Raw genomic sequence first — 17,897 nt, 5'->3', positions numbered from 1 at the left:
CAGGGCCCTGTGTCGTCAACCTCAGAGAAAGCTATGCAGAGGTGTGGAAATCACAAGCCTGGTTTAGTCCATCTCGGTTACACCACCTTCTTTTTTTTTTTTCAAATTTCTTATGTGTATTTCTTTGTTTACTTACTTACCATTTGTCTTTCCTATTTATTAGAAATTAAAGACCATAGATCTTATCTGTCTTATCCAGCAGTGTATCTCCATCATCTAAGCTGAGCACATTTTTAGGTATTCAATTTTCAGGAAGAGGGGGACAGAAGGAAAATGGGAGGGAGAGTGAGAAAGTGAGGAGATAGAGAAGGGACGGACCACTGACAGTAGTTCATCCTTGGTCCTCCCCCAGCAGCTCATCTACATCTGAGTGCTTTATTTCCCCTCGTACTCCCTGGGCCCCCAGCTCTATCCCGACAGGCAGGAATCAAAAGAAAACCTGGAAGGAGGTAAGAGAATATAACTAACAGACTGAGCACTTGCTACAAGACCCCACCCCTCAGTGCCTATCCTTTACTATGCAGACTGTCCTTTGTTTCAGCTAGAATCTTCCGGTTGAGAGAAGCAGGCGCCCCCCACATCTACGAGGAGACCTGGGCTGGACTGCACCTGGAGCAGCAGTTTCCCCCCCCCCTCCTCCCCCTCCCTTACTTTCACTTTGGCTGTGCTCTGAGATCGACACTCAGCATCTCAGATTACCCACAAGGGCACAATACCAGGCAGCTGGTAAACATTCAAGAAGTGGTCACTGCTATTATTATTATTGTCATCATCACAAATTTTTGCTTAGAACTCATATTAATAACAAGGTTATTTCCTATCTCTTCCTAATTTAACTTGCTCAGCTATATAGAGAATATCAGCTGAACCTGAACTAGAAATCTAATGGATGGATTTGTAAGACAATACATTGTCAATCAATCTATTAAGCGAGGATGATTCGTAAGACAACCCCTGGGCATCTGCCAACTACCAGGCATATTTTAAGATATTGTCAAAACCCTTTTCTTTCTTATGGCTGAATAACACTCCATTATATATATATATATATATATATACATATATATATATATATATATATATACACACACACACACACCACATTTCTTTTTCCATTCATCCACTGATGGACATTTAGGTTGTTTACACAAACACTTTTCAGTTTACAAAATGCTTTCAAATATGTTATCACAACTGATCTTCACAAAGGCCGGCATCACCTCCATTTCCATTTTACAAATGAGAATACAGAGCCAGGCAGTTAAGCGGGCTTCTCTAAAGTCAAAGCCAAGATTTTGTACATATATATATATATATATATAATCTTCATGTTGGCACTCCACTTTCTCTTATAGTGGTAACAAGAAAAATAGTCTTGAGAAGCCTGCAGGGTGAGGGCAGCTTGGAAAAAAAGCAAGAAAAAAGAAAGAAAGAAAAAAAATTCTACATGGGAAAAAATAGGAATTTCAGGGAGAGAGGAGAGTGCGTAGCTAAGCAATATGAGTAAGTAGATAAGAGATTCTTTAGAAATGGGAATCCCTGGGATTAAAACTGTTAAAGAATTTTGCATTTCTTTGATGTAAACCTCTAAATTCCTAAACCTTTACAAGGGCTCAGAAGAAAGCTCACAGAGGACAGTGAGGTGACCCAGACACTGAAGAGTTCAGCAGATGCTAGAGCCAGGCCAGAGGTAAAAGGAAAACAAGTCACACCCGAGTGCCTAGAGAGCTCCTTGGAGGCAGAGGTGCCGCCTGTTCTCAGGATGGCACTCACTCTAACTTCATTTGGATTTCAGGGGACCAGGAATTACAAAACAATCTGGTACTTCGAGGAAAGATAGGGTCTAAAACCCGTGTCTTATTGTTAGCTTGGGGGAGGTTTTCAGTTTGGAGTTTTATTGACTAGAGATGGGGATGAGAAAATAACTTGAACAGACTACCTCCTGGCTACACTTCCAAGGAATCTTGAAAGCCCCTGGACTTCTTTGCAAGGAAAGATTAGGCAGATGGCTCTCATGACCAAGTAACTCTGCACACAATTAAGTATACAACTTCCCAGGAACCCCTGTGGCCAAAAATGTTTACAAATGCACATAAACTTGGAGCTGAAAGGATTAGAGCATTAGTTTTCAAATTTCTGTTAGCAACAAATCCTTTTCCTCAGACAAACTTTTACACAGACAGCATAAGGCAATGAGGCTGGAAGCCAATGCCACCCCCCATGCCCCCACAACCAAAACCTGGGAAACACTTTTTTAAAATCCCAGACATTTAGAGGGAAAATCAATCTTTCCAGAAGAAGTTTATATTCTGTTAATTTTCTGTTACAACAGATAAGACAAATTTTCCAAAATATTATTTTGACTAAGTGGGAAAACATCAGATGGGGTTGGGATTGACTAGGAAAGAAGCATGAGGGAACATTCTGGGTATTACTTCTTTTTATATTTTGTTGGGAGGCTGAGTTACATTTGTCAAGTGCAACAAATGTGTATTTCAGATTTGTGTATTTCATTGATGTAAATGTTATATCCAATGGTAAAAAACGTAAACAAATACTGAACTCTACACATGGACATGACCAGATGGGCAACACTGAAATCAGATTGATTATATTCTTTGCAGCCAAAGATGGAGAAGCTCTATATAGTCAGCAAAAACAAGACTGGGAGCTGACTGTGGCTCAGATCATGAACTCCTTATTGCCAAATTCAGACTTAAACTGAAGAAGGTAGGGATAACCACTAGACCATTCAGATATGACCTAAATCAAATCCCTTATAAATATACAGTGGAAGTGAGAAATAGATATAAGGGACTAGATCTGCTAGACAGAGAGCCTGATGAACTATGGATGGAGGTTCGTGACATTGTACAGGAGACAGGGATCAAGACCATCTCCATGGGAAAGAAATGCAAAAAGGCAAAATGGTTGTCTGAGGAGGCCTTACAAATAGCTGTGAAAAGAAGAGAAGCAAAAAGCAAAGGAGAAAAGGAAAGATATTCCCATTTGAATGCAAAGTTCCAAAGAATAGCCAGGAGAGATAAGAAAGCCTTCCTCAGTGATCAATGCAAAGAAATAGAGGAAAACAACAGAATGGGAAAGACTAGAGATCTCTTCAAGAAAATTATAGAGATACCAAGGGAACATTTCATGCAAAAATGGGCTCAATAAAGGGCAGAAATGGTAGGGACCTAACAGAAGCAGAAGATATTAAGAAGAGATGGCAAGAATACACAGAAGAACTGCACAAAAAAGATCTTCATGACCCAGATAATCACAATGGTGTGATCACTCACCTAGAGCCAGACATCCTGGAATGTGAAGTCAAGTGAGCCTTAGAAAGCATCACTATGAACAAAGCTAGTGGAGGTGATGGAATTCCAGTTGAGCTATTTCAAATCCTGAAAGATGATGCTGTGAAAGTGCTGCACTCAATATGTCAGCAAATTTGAAAAACTCAGCAGTGGCCACAGGACTTGAAAAGGTCCGTTTTCATTCCAATCCCTAAGAAAGGCAATCCCAAAGAATGCTCAAACTACCGTACAATTGCACTCATCTCACACGCTAGTAAAGTAATGCTCAAAATTTTCCAAGCCAGGCTTCAGCAATATGTGAACCGAGAACTTCCAGATGTTCAAGCTAGTTTTAGAAAAGGCAGAGGAACCAGAGATCAAATTGCCAATATCCGCTGGATCATCGAAAAAGCAAGAGAGTTCCAGAAAAACATCTATTTCTGCTTTATTGACTATGCCAAAGCCTTTGACTGTGTGGATCACAATAAACTGTGGAAAATTCTGAAAGAGATGGGAATACCAGACCACCTGACCTGCCTCTTGAGAAACCTGTATGCAGGTCAGGAAGCAACAGTTAGAACTGGACATGGGACAACAGACTGGTTCCAAATAGGAAAAGGAGTAGGTCAAGGCTGTATATTGTCACCCTGCTTATTTAACTTATATGCAGAGTACATCATGAGAAACGCTGGGCTGGAAGAAGCACAAGCTGGAATTAGGATTGCGGGAGAAATATCAATAACCTCAGACATGCAGATGACACCACCCTTATGGCAGAAAGTGAAGAGGAACTAAAAAGCCTCTTGATGAAAGTGAAAGAGGAGAGTGAAAAAGTTGGCTTAAAGCTCAACATTCAGAAAACTAAGATCATGGCATCTGGCCCCATCACTTCATGGGAAATAGATGGGGAGACAGTGGAAACAGTGTCAGACTTTATTTTTTTGGGCTCCAAAATCACTGCAGATGGTGACTGCAGCCATGAAATTAAAAGACGCTCACTCCTTGGAAGGAAAGTTATGACCAACCTAGATAGCATATTGAAAAGCAGAGACATTACTTTGCCAACAAAGGTCCGTCTGGTCAAGGCTATGGTTTTTCCAGTGGTCATGTATGGATGTGAGAGTTGGACTGTGAAGAAAGCTGAGCGCTGAAAAATTGATGCTTTTGAAGTGTGGTGTTGGAGAAGACTCTTCAGAGTCCTTTGGACTGCAAGGAGACCCAACCAGTCCATCCTAAAGGAGATCAGTCCTGGGTGTTCATTGGAAGGACTGATGCTGAAGCTGAAACTCCAATACTTTGACCACCTCATGTGAAGAGTTGAGTCATTGGAAAAGACCCTGATGCTGGGAGGGATTTGGGGGCAGGAGGAGAAGGGGGCGACAGAGGATGAGATGGCTGGATGGCATCACCGACTCTGGGAGTTTGTGATGGACAGGGAGGCCTGATGTGCTGCGATTCATGGGGTCACAAAGAGTCAGACATAACTGAGCGACTGAATTGAACTGAACTGAACTGAATGATATGCATGTTGAAGTATTTAAGTGGAAAGGTACAGATGACTGCAAATTATTTGCAATAAATCAAAAACAAAACAAGATGACTTGATGGATGGATAGAGGCATAGTTAGGTGGACAGGAATGTGCCTGAATGGTAAACTGTGAAATGTGAACAGTAGAATCAAGATGATTGCACGTACAGTTTTAATTGTGCTGTATGCTTGAAATTTTTCCTAACAAAATGTCAGAGTGAAACAGTGCTTATCTTTTAGAGAAACATATTAAACACTTATGGATAAAGTTATATAATGTCTGATTTGCTTCAAAACAAGGGTGAGAGAACACAGAGCAAATAAGATAGGCCAAGAGATCCTAACTGTTGAAACTGGTAGTGGGGGCAACAGAGGATGAGATGGTTGGATGGCATTACCAACTCAATGGACATGAGTTTGAGCAAACTCCAGGAGATAGTGGAGGACAGGGAAGCCTGGCGTACTATAGTCCATGCAGTCTCAAAGAGTCGGACATGACTTAGCAACTGAACAATAGTGGGTACATGGAGTGGTCTTAGTTCAAGCTGCTGCCACAAAACACCACAGACAAGGTAGCTTAAGGGCTTCCCTGGTGGCTGAGATGGCAAAGAATCCCCCTGCAATGCAGGAGACCCAGGGTCAATCCCTGGGTCGGGAAGATACCCTGGGAAAGGGAATGGCAACCCTCTCCAGTTTTCTTGCCAGGAGAATTGCATGGACAGTGTAGCCTGGTGGGCTACAGTCCATGGGTTCGCAGAGAGTCGGACATGACTGAGAGCAACTAAAACACACACACGGTAGCATGAACAACAAGCCTTTGTTCCCCAACAGTTCTGGAGGCTGGGAAGTCCAAAACTGAGGGGCTGACAGAGTCCGTGTCTGGGGAGAGCCACCCCCTCCCTGGTTTGTATTCTCCGTCTTCTCAAAGAGGAAGCAAGTCCTCTCCTGTCTCTTTCTATAAGGGCACTAATTCCCCTGTGAGGCTCCACCTTTGTGCCCTAGTCACCTCCCAAAGGCCCCACCTCCAAATGCCATCACTGGGGATTACACTTTCAGCTTATGAATTTAGAAGGACACACAAACAATAATTAGTCCACAGCAGGAGTTCATTTTACTATTCTACCTACTTTTGCGTGTATGTGTACAATTTCCATAATTAAAAATTTTTAAAAGTGAAAAAAATAATATTGCATTATGTAGGTATCCTTTTAAAGCTTTCTCCTAATTTCTATTTTGTAAATATGATAAAATATTGCATTAAAAAGCTTTTAATAAAGCAACAAATATTTTACCCCTGAGGTACACTAGAATAACGGGTCCCCATTTAAAAGATCAAGGCAGCGACTGGGCTCACTCATCAAATTCATGTAACTAAAATCGTGCCTGAAGCGAGAAATGTTGGTTTCCATTCTGAAGGGATGTCTCATGAAGCATCAGTAAGGAATTTCAAACGATGAAATTATACCTGACTCTGGTTGCTGACATCGGTGTGTGTCCCTGGAAAGAGATAAGAAGCTGCTACTTTGGATGTGGCCGCTGTGCGGGCTTATGAGGTACATGAGCCAGCCACCCCGGCAGGGAAAGATCCCCAGGCCCGGAGAGTTCCAGGGAATTGCCCGCACAGGAACGCAGGCTTCCCGCCTCCACAGTCCCTGCTCCGACTTGTTTCCACGTTCCCTGTCTAGCAAAATGCTAGAACTTTTCAAACCAAAAAGAAAGAAAGAAAAAAAAAAATTACATTTTTGCAATTTATCAAACTGTAGTTTTTCCTGTATGTTCCCTTTGCAACAAAGCTCGATTCAAAGTGACACCCACCTCATTCTGATGTTTGGCCAGACCACCTCCGGCTTCATAATGGGGTCAGGAACATGGCAAAGCCCGGCTAGGGTCCAAGCTCTTCCATCCTTCCTGATCTTAAGAAAAGCTCCCTCTCCCCGACTCCTTCCTCTCTCCTCCAACCTCTCTCCCCCAGCCTCAGACTTTCTTGTGGTATTTCAAAACATTTCCTTATGAACCTGGACAAAACCTGAACAATCAAGGCCTTGGAAAACTGGAATGCTGTTTCCTGAACAATTTCAAACCTGAAATTAATTGTGTGCCTGTGTGTTCTGAGTTCTGGACGAAAGCTCAAAATGATGTTATTTTGTTCCTGAGCTGGTTTGTCCATACCTGTGCAAGGGACCCTCTTCTTCCTTGGGTGGAAGTAGTGTCAGTTGTTGTGCTGAGTGTTTTAGGCTTTGGGGATGATTACAGAGCACTCCCCTGAGGACAAGAGATGCATCTGGGTGATGGAGCCCAGAGAACAAAGCAAGCATGTGGAGGGAGTGATGGGCCAGCAGAAACTGGTGGCACAGCCACTCAGCCTCCCTGAAACCTGGTCAGCACACCAGTAACAGAGCCAGGGAATGTGCCCAAAAGCTAGAGGGCCGTGTAGGAACTGTCACAGAGGGCTGAAGTAAGTCAGACCTGGGAGGTGAGCTGATACCACATGGTGGCTAAGAGGGAAGACTCTGGAGCCAGCCTACGCTGGGCTTGGACCTCTGTTCCTCCACTTCCAGCTGGGTGACCCTGAGGAAGCAACCCAGCTTCTCCACGTCTCAGCTCCCCCACCTCTAAAGAAGGTAATCTAGCATCTTTCACCAGCCAGGTCCTATCCTGAGAGCTTGATATATAATCTTTCCAACAACCATCTATATATTCAATAACTATCTGTCGATATACCCTCCCCACTTTGAGGGCCAAGTCAACGTCTAAAGATCACACAAATGCTCCGTGGTGGAGCCTGGCTACAAGCCAGGTCATCAGACTCCAGAGCCTGCTGCTTTAACCATTAGGCTCTCTTACTTCCACTTTGGGATCATTTTACAACAATGATTATTCATAATATCCTCTGTCCCCGCCCCCCTCCCAATGTTATAAAGCAATAGCTGAAGGAGCAGGCCCTATCCACTTATTACCAGAATAAGCAGGAAAACTTCTGCATGGCTCAGTTAGACTCAAACCAAAATGGGAAGAGAGGAGAGGACAGGGACTCAGGGGACAATGTCCAGCAGCTGATCCATGGGGCCCCCTGAGAGACACCAATGGGGCCCCAAGTAAGAAGGCCTGAAGGGAGCCATTATACAGGTAAAGAAGGGCCTCTAGGGCTTCCCTGGCGGTCCAGCAGTTGAGATTCCACACTTCCAATGCAAGGATGCAGGTAATGCAGGCTCGATCCCTGATTGGGGAACTAAGACCCCACACGCCATGCAGTGCAGCCAAAAAAATTAAAAATAAGCAAAATAAAATAAAAAGAAAGGCCTTCCAGGAAATGTGGCTGTTGATCCTGGAAATGACACCAACCTAAAAGCACCTGTACTCTTAAGAAGTTCAGCTCAGCATCCAACCCAGAGAAGGCTGGATAGAACAGTCACTACAGACAATACCCAGAGGATTATCACAATGACACCCAGAAGAAGGGTGCAGAGAAGGGGACAGGAAGAAGCCCAGACCATTTACAACTCGGGGTAAAGCCCAGAACAATGCATGACTGCTACTTCACAGTCTACATTCCTATCCGAACATGTGTTACTTGTATCAGCTCCCTGGAGAGGCTAACAGTTAAAAAGCCCTTAAAAATGAAAGATATTGTGCTTGGATTTCAGTGAGAGCAAGGAAAGAGGGCTGATGGAAAAGATGCAGCTTTCTGTGAAGACAGGTCCAGGGGAGCAAGAATTCAGAAATGAGAGACAAGTGGACCAAATCCCAAGGGCTCATCAGATAAAAGAATGAAATATGTGGCGGCCATTGAGGCTGCTGAGGTGGACGTGGGGTGGCTGGGAGGAGGGCTTGTGTTCTCGGGCTCACGGTCTGACCCCTAGGTGACATCTACAAGGCCCTGAAGGGTCTGCAGATAAAGCTGAGAGTCAGAGAGGAGACAGTTCTGGAGCACTTCCGGCTGACCGCAAGCACCCGGGAGCCCAGGCAGGGTCTACACTCTGCTTCCCCCACCAAGTCACCTTGTTTTCAACACAGTGTCACCCTCTGATAAGCCTCCATCCTCACCCCACCTCTATCCTGTGAAGGAGACGTGAAGGAAAGAAGAACCTCTGGGTCTCCTCAAGACTAAAGAGGAGGTCAGAACTGGGGGCCTGGTAAAAATGAGGGGATGGTCTGGGACCCTAGACGCTGACCCTGGAAGGGCTTTGCATGAAGGGAGCCTGCAGAGAGTGGGTCACCCTGACCACCTCCGGGCAGGGCAAGAACCTCCCCTCTGGCATCCAGCACCCCTGCCAGCAAATTCTCCTTCAACGCATGGAGAACATGCATTGATCATGCAGGCAACCCACCACCTTCTGATCCTTCATCAGGAGGACTTGGTGCTCAGGGCTTTGTGCAGACCCATCGGCCTACATCACATGGACAACCTCCCTGGTGACACCCCAGGGGACCTGTAGGCTAAGGAAAAGCTGGGAAGATTGAATGTCCCCACTGGGGTGGATGGAGCAACCCGGTTCCAGACCCTGAAGGTTATGGTTAGAGCATCACCTGGCTATCTTTCAGTCCTCGGCGGATGCAGGCCTGGACGGTCATGACGCTTAGAGTGGAAGGAGCAACCAGACAAATCCTCTTGTATCAGTCGCCTCTCCCAGCCTGGCAGTAGCGCTCGTTGTGAAGTCTCTGCTCCCACCGGATGAGGAAGATCCCAAACAACAAAAAGGAAAAAATAGAAAAGAAACATGTTCTGCTGCACCTAAACCAGGCATAGAAGTCAGCCATTAGTCTTCCACTTATTTAGCCAAGATCAAAAACAATGTGTCACAGGGAGTTCCCTGGCAGTTCAGTAGTTAGGACTCAGCTCTTTCATTGCTGTGGGCCTGGGATCAATCTCTAGTCTGGGGAACTAGATCCTGTAAGCTATGTGGTGTGGTCAAGAAAAAAAAAAGCAATGCTTTACATAGAATGACAATTATGCCAAAGCTACACATTGCAATTTCTGGAATGAGGTACAAAGAAAAGGACTACATGCAGTAAAACATAAAATATGGTATGACTTGTTTAGCACATAAAGTGATCACTTTTATGTAAGAAATACCAGTCCAAAAACTGTTTTATAGATGACTTTAAGTCACTTCACATTTCCAAAATGCTCTAGTGCCACAGAAACGTTTAGAAAACATTGCCCGCTACTCTGTATTAACATTGATGTGCTTGAGACCAATACCCTAATGAAATACTGACAACATCAGAAGAAATGCAGGTTTCAATGAGAGTTGAATAAGCCTTCCCTGAACCAACCAAAGGTCTATCTATAAAACTTAGCATGAGATCTATGAGACTCAGGCACAGACAAAGCAAAACAACAAATCAACCAACATTGCCTGCTGACTCTTTACCCAGAAAAAGCATCACCTGGGCAGTAAATGCCCTCTTGGGGAAAAAGGAAAACAGTTCTATGCTGACTCTATCCAAAAAATTTCTTCAATGGCAAATGTATTTTTACATAAGTTTCCATATTAATAGTGTGGTTCAAATAAAACAAACAAACAAACAACTTTGTATGTCCTACAGAAAATGACTTTTGAGGTTGACTCTATTTCTGTCCCCAGTCACCAACAAAGTTCATCACCATTAATCTGCCTGGGAAAAGAAGCATACTGTTTTCTATGTAAGAACATAATATATCAAGCTAAGCTGAAAGCAAACTGGACTCCATTTTAATAGAAGGCGATCCAGCACAAAATTCAAGGGCTTTGTAGTCAGAAAACCCTGCCTAGACCCTAGTTCCCTCTTAGTTCCCTCTTAGATGTCAGACCTTAGACTTGTTCCTCTTCCTCCTTAGATACCCTTCCTGAAATGGGGTCTACCTAGTAATATCGCTATGAGAAATAAGAAAGATTCTTGGAGCTAATACTTAGGGATCCTCAAGAGATAATCAGCTTGAACACATGTATTTATCTCATTTCCCTTCTAAAAGAAATGAAATAAATGAAAACTCATGAGGACAAGGAGTATGAGCAAGGAGATAGTAATGTATCCAAAAAATGTCAACAAAATTCAGGAGATAGAAAGTGGATGGAGGAATTTTATCTGACTCAGCAGAGTTCCTTCAGAGACGGATGACAGACAATGAGGCGCAAACTGAGTTGCTCCCATAAAACCCCAGGAAGACATAGAGGCTGAGCCCCAGGGCCCTGGATGGCGTGGAAGAGACATGAGTCGGGGACACGGAACTGAGTGGAAGACTGAGGCACAGTGGGGTAGATCCCCAGACTCCCTGCTGACCCCACACAGCAATCACCTACCATTCTCCAGATCAAAGCTGTATACTCCCAGGAAAAAGGAAGGCAGAGAGGCATGAAGGAGGGTGGAGCAAGCTCTAGAACCAAAAATGGGAATTCCATGAACTTCTGCCTGCTGAATGGTGAGACCCCTGGCTCATGCCCCTGTTCTGCTTCCAGATGCTGGTGGCCAGGCACATATTTCCACCATCCTCCCTCCAACCCTGATCCAACAAAAGACTGAAGGACTCCTTTTTAGAGAAAGTGAACAGCTTCAAAGAGTAATCCTACATTTGGGGGTCCCCCAACAAAAAACCCAGCTAGCCACTCAGTCACTCTACAGTGAGAAAAAGGGAAAAAACAGTTGTCAAGCTTGTGGATTTACTCAGAGGTTCTGATCAGCTTGTTAATGCCTCAACTTCATTATAAATTGAAACCAGGGATGACCAGAGACCCTCCAGGCATGTGCTGCCTCCAGCAGAAACAACCAGAACAGGGAACAGAACAAACCAGTGGAGATGAATGGATAAAGAAGACGTGGTGCATAGATAGAATGGACTACTATCCAGGCACAAAAAAAGAATGAAATAATGCCATTTATGGCAACACAGATGGACCTAGAGATTATCATATCAAGTGAGGTAAGTCATAAAGAGAAAGACAAATACCATATGAACATATACACCATTCTTTTCTCTCCTGGAGGGGTTAAAGAGTCAAAGACAGTGAGATTCCAATTCAAGGTGCTGCTTAAAATATAAACAATAGTTTATATTTCCATTAACCTGGGCACTGGTAGAATAGAATATAAGTATTAATATCATTTACCATTAAGACAACTGGAAATGTTGGGGGCAAATATAAAATGTGAAAATTTGTTCTCTAATCCTACATTTGGGCGCCCCCAACAAAAAGCCAGCTAGCCACTTAATCACCCTAAGTGAAGAAAAAACAGTTGTCAAGCCTGTGCATTTACTCAGAGGCTAAATTCCTTAAAATTTCTAAATTTAAGATAAACCTGATTTTGGAAGATTTGCATATAATCTATAGGTAGGTCTTTAACTGAGCCAGAATTCAATTCAGAGCCTTCCAGTCTTGGAGTTTCCCAGAGGGATGGACTCAATGGGAAAGCCTTTATTTAGCCTAGGGAAGTAAATACTCTTCGGTACTTTTTCTCTCACACCAGCCACAGGCATAAACAAACAAAAAGCAACCCAATTCAGGTGAGGTTTCTTTAGTAGTTTATTTATTTTTTTTTTTAATTTTTTTATTAGTTGGAGGCTAATTACTTCACAACATTTCAGTGGGTTTTGTCATACATTGATATGAATCAGCCATAGATTTACACGTATTCCCCATCCCGGTCCCCCCTCCCACCTCCCTCTCCACCCGATTCCTCTGGGTCTTCCCAATGCACCAGGCCCGAGCACTTGTCTCATGCATCCCACCTGGGCTGGTGATCTGTTTCACCATAGATAGTATACATGCTGTTCTTTTGAAATATCCCACCCTCACCTTCTCCCACAGAGTTCAAAAGTCTGTTCTGTATTTCTGTGTCTCTTTTTCTGTTTTGCATATACGGTTATCGTTACCATCTTTCTAAATTCCATATATATGTGTTAGTATGCTGTAATGTTCTTTATCTTTCTGGCTTACTTCACTCTGTATAATGGGCTCCAGTTTCATCCATCTCATTAGGACTGATTCAGATGAATTCTTTTTAACGGCTGAGTAATATTCCATGGTGTATATGTACCACAGCTTCCTTATCCATTCGTCTGCTGATGGGCATCTAGGTTGTTTCCATGTCCTGGCTATTATAAACAGTGCTGCGATGAACATTGGGGTGCACGTGTCTCTTTCAGATCTGGTTTCCTCAGTGTGTATGCCCAGGAGTGGGATTGCTGGGTCATATGGCAGTTCTATTTCCAGTTTTTTAAGAAATCTCCACACTGTTTTCCATAGTGGCTGTACTAGTTTGCATTCCCACCAACAGTGTAAGAGGGTTCCCTTTTCTCCACACCCTCTCCAGCATTTATTGCTTGTAGACTTTTGGATAGCAGCCATCCTGACTGGCGTGTAATGGTACCTCATTGTGGTTTTGATTTGCATTTCTCTAATAATGAGTGATGTTGAGCATCTTTTCATGTGTTTGTTAGCCATCTGTATGTCTTCTTTGGAGAAATGTCTGTTTAGATCCTCTATGACCCACTTCCCAGAATATTGGAAATAAAAGCAAAACTAAACAAATGGGACCTAATGAAACTTAAAAGCTTTTGCTCTACAAAGGAAACTACAAGTAAGGTGAAAAGACAGCCCTCAGATTGGGAGAAAATAATAGCAAATGAAGAAACAGACAAAGGATTAATCTCAAAAATATACAAGCAACTCCTGCAGCTCAATTCCAGAAAAATAAATGACCCAATCAAAAAATGGGCCGAAGAACTAATCTTTAGTAGTTTAAAAATCTCCTCTACCAAATCTTTTTGGAGTGGATGTTCACATGTAATAATAATCAATCATAGAATCTTTGCACTTGGAAATCATCAAGTTCAAACTCATCATTTTACAGAGACCATCATGGTCATCGGGTCTTCAGCCTCAGGCCTGTCACTAATTGGAAGGAACTGGCTCTCCTTGGAGCCACAGCCCACCTGGGCTGGGTGTTTGTTGGGATCTGAGGGAGAGGTGATGGCACCCACTGGGAGCCAAACCAGTGTCTGCCCTCAAGTAACTAATGTCATGTGAAAGACAGAAAATAAACTGGTAAAGAAGTCAGATGATATCCATTTCTGACAAGCACTATAAGGGGTAAATAAGCTAATGCAGCAGAAAATAGTAATAACTGGCATTGGAGACGAGAGGAAGAAATCTCTCAGAGGAAGAGAGAACTGAAGTGAGACCTGAGTGACGAGGGAGTCAGCCATGGAACCATCAGGGGAAGAAGAACTGCAAATGCCTGACTTGGAAACCAGCTCAGCACCTTTGAGGCCAGAGGAAACTTGGAGCCAACAGGAAAAGGTAGGAGAGCAGGTCCTCTAAGATGGCAGCTTGGGCCATGGATGACTGCAGCAGTGGACATAGTGAGAAAGACGTATTCTGGAGTGGAGCTGACAGGAATGACCACAGGAGTGGATGTGGAGACCAGAGAAAGTGAAGAAGCAAATACAACCCCTTGATTTGTGGAGGGGAGTGCCACTTACCAAGATGGGCCGTGTCTGGGGGAAAGAACTAGCAGGTCCATGTAGCTGGGTTATGTGTAAGGTATCTGTTAGCCATCAAATAATGGCTGGATTCATTTCTACAGTCCCCTCCATGCCTCTCACCTTCCCTCCCCACATTCATCCTCTCTGGAAATTTTTCAGTTCCTCCAACATGCAAAATTCCTTCTTGCCTCTGAGGCCTCTCATATGCTGTTCCCTCTGTAAGAACTGTGCATGACCTCTCTCTGTCATCCTTCAGGCCTCAGCTGAAGTGTCCTCCTTTCAGTAAGGCCTCTGCTAACTATCCCATCTCAATTGGAACCCCTTCCCTCACGGTCTATTTTAGTGCTCTGTTTCCTTCAAGGGTCTTATAACTTGTAATCATCCATCAGTTTGCCTTAATCATCTGTCTTTCTTATAGATATAAAGTGTTCTAGACCCAGCACCTAGCACAATGCAAGGCACATCATTAGTGCTCAATGAAGATGTGTTTAAATGAACAGAAAGAGGAACAAAAGATAGGTTTAGGGTTTACACAATTGCACAAGGGCATTCTGGGAAGGGGCCATGTAGGCATAAAAGTGAGCCTATGAGTGTGGTGGGGAGAAAGGCAGGAAACTGGCCAGGCTTCTGAGGCTGCTCTCACCACTCTGTCCAGCCCAGCCCTACCCCAGACAATTCAGCTTCAAGACCTCAACCTGATCTCCTCTACAGATAGCACATGCTACTCAGCTGCAAGAGTCTTAGAGATAAAGAAGGAATGAGGGGACTTCCCTGGTGGTCCAGTGGTAAAAGAATCCACCTGCCAATGAAGGGGACACAGGTTCAATCCCTGGTCCAGGAAGACCCCACATGCCATGGAGCAACTAAGCCTAATCGCCACACCCACTGAGCCTGTACGCCTAAAGCCCATGCCCTGCAACAAGAGGAGCCACCACAATGAGGAGCCCGTGTCCTACCACTAGAGAGGAGCCCCCGCTCTCCACAACTAGAGAAAGTCTGCATGCAGCAACAAAAACCCAGTGTAGACAAAAATAAGTAATTTAAAAAAGAAGAAGAAGAAGAAGGAATGAGGCTTAATTTCTTGGGCCCACTTACTTCCTAGGATGCAGCTCCCTTCACCAAACCTTGGCTTGAGCTCAAGGTTAGGAACAGGACTGGAGATGCAATAAACAACGTCACAGAGACAATATTCCCTATCCACATGAGACACTGTAAATTCGTACTGAAAATATCTCGATAACAGAATGTAATCACCTGTTTCTAAAATAGACTTTATTTTTGAGAACAGTTTCAGATTTACAGAAAAGTAAGAGTTATAGAGAGTTCCCATATACCCTATAATAGGTTTTCCCTATTATTAACATGGTACATTCATAGCAATTTATGAACTAGTATTGATACATCATTTTTAACTAAAGTCCATAAAAAGTCCATTTTAACTAAAGTCCATATTTTATTCTGAGTTCCTTAGTTTTAACCAAACGTCCTTTTTCTGTTCCAGGATTCCACCCAGGACCCCACATTACATTTAGTCATCCATCGGCTCTCCTTAGGCTCCTCTTGGCTTTGGCAGCTTTTCAGACTTTCTTTGTTTTTGAGGACTTCCACAGTTTCAAGGAGTTCTGGATAGTTATTTTGTAAAATGCTCTTCTATTGGAATTATGCGGGTTTGGGAGAAAGACCACAATTCCAAGAGTGTGTACAAACCACGTGACTTACACTGTTAATGTTGACCTTGATCATCTGGCAGAGGTGATATGTCAGATTTTCCACTATGAAGTTACTCTCTCTGACCCCCTTCCCACACTGTGCTCTTTGGAAAGTAGTCACTGCACAGAACCCAGAGTTAAGGAGGGAGGAGCTAAATCCGCATCCTTGAGGTTGAAGAATCTACATAGATTATTTGGAATTATTTTGCATAGGACATTTGTGTCTTTCCCTCTATTTGTTTATCTACCCAATCCTTTATTTTATCAGTATGGACTGTTGGATACTAATTTTATACTTCAGATTATAATCCAATTCTACTTTATTTGGTCACTCAAACACTTCCAGTTTTTGTCATGAAAGCTCTTTCAGTGGGCTCCAGGCTCCCTCTGACACACCCCCAGTCGATGTGGGGTTTGGTTCTGTTTGGCTTTAAGCACTTTCCTCCTCTCTGGCACTATAAGAAGCAACTTGTTTCTCAAATCACATCCTCAGCAGACCATGATTTAAGGTGGCCCCAGAAGTAGGTAATTAAAAGGATGTCCCTGCCTTTTATCCACGAGAAAGGATATTTGTAGACAGTGAGGCTCCCTGCAGCTCACTCTTATGAGGCTTTGGCTTTGCTTCTCAACCAGAGGTCATTTGTCAAATGCCAAAGGACACAAGAAGCCATGGGACATGCACACATGCATGCATGCTAAGTCGTTTCAGTCGTGTCCGACTCTGTGCAACCCCATAGGCGGCAGCCCACCAGGTTCCCCTATCCACAGGATTCTCTAGGCAAGAATACTGGAGTGGGTTGCCATTTAGGACATGAGAGGAGCCAATAACAGAGTCGAAAAGATGGGAATTAGCTGTGGCCTCCACACTAGCTGAGTTACCTTAGAGATACCTCTGAGCCCTGGAATCCTCATCTATTCCTTGTGAGACTTTGTGAAGATAAGAGGTAATACACAGGAACACCTAAGCACAGTGCCGGGCCCAAAATTGGTGCTTAAAAGATGGTTAGCCTCATAGGAGAAAGTCCAAGAGAACAGGTACATTCTGCAGGGGTCCCAAGGTTGGAAGGAAGAACAATCAGCTTGCTCCAGCCTCTCCAACCAGCCAGGGCTCCATCAGTTCAAAACCAAACAAATGACTCATGAATTCTAATCCATTCTTCTGCTCTCAGCTTCCCTCTTTCATGCTGGGAGGCCAAATTACAGTATTTTATTATTTTGCCTCTTTACTGTGTATTTTATTTATCTCTTGTTGTGCTGCCTAGTTTTTGGCATCTTTTCAAAAGCCCTACTTGTTCCTACCTGCTATTTGTATTCTTGGTAAAACCACCAATCGCTATAATGTACCTCTCCCAACCCTTGGGAAGATATCCATGCTGTATTCTTGCTGCTAGCTTCATTAATCTGGAACTGAAGGCTGAAATTCCACTTACTGCTTTGATTTATATGTTCTCTCGATGTGTTTGCCATTTTCCAGAATCAGAGCTTCTGCTCCTGGATAAGTGCTGCTCACAGTGGCCCTCACTAACCAACCACTGACTGAATAATAGAACAACTCTTGATAGAATAAAGGTAGGTTGTATCAAACTTCTAAATCAACCTGAAATCAGGGAAGGCAACAGTGCTGCAGTCAGCCATCTTCTGCATACAGAGCATAAGCTGGTGTCTGGCTTTCCTTCTCTGAGCTTCAAGGGGTCAAGCTCCCTGTCTTGTTTACTGCTGTGTCCCCACTGTGTGGCACAGCACCCGACACATATTAGTTGTCAATGAATACTGAATAAATGAATGAATAAAAAAAAAAAAATGTAGGCCGTCCAGGACTTCCCTGGTGGCTCAGTGGTCAAGAATCTGTCTGCTAATGCAAGAGACGTGAGTTCAATCCCTGATCCAGGAAGATCCC

Source organism: Dama dama, chromosome 33 (genome assembly GCF_033118175.1).
Source record: "Dama dama isolate Ldn47 chromosome 33, ASM3311817v1, whole genome shotgun sequence".
Taxonomy (NCBI): domain Eukaryota; kingdom Metazoa; phylum Chordata; class Mammalia; order Artiodactyla; family Cervidae; genus Dama; species Dama dama.
Note: the sequence above shows the minus strand (reverse complement) of the source record.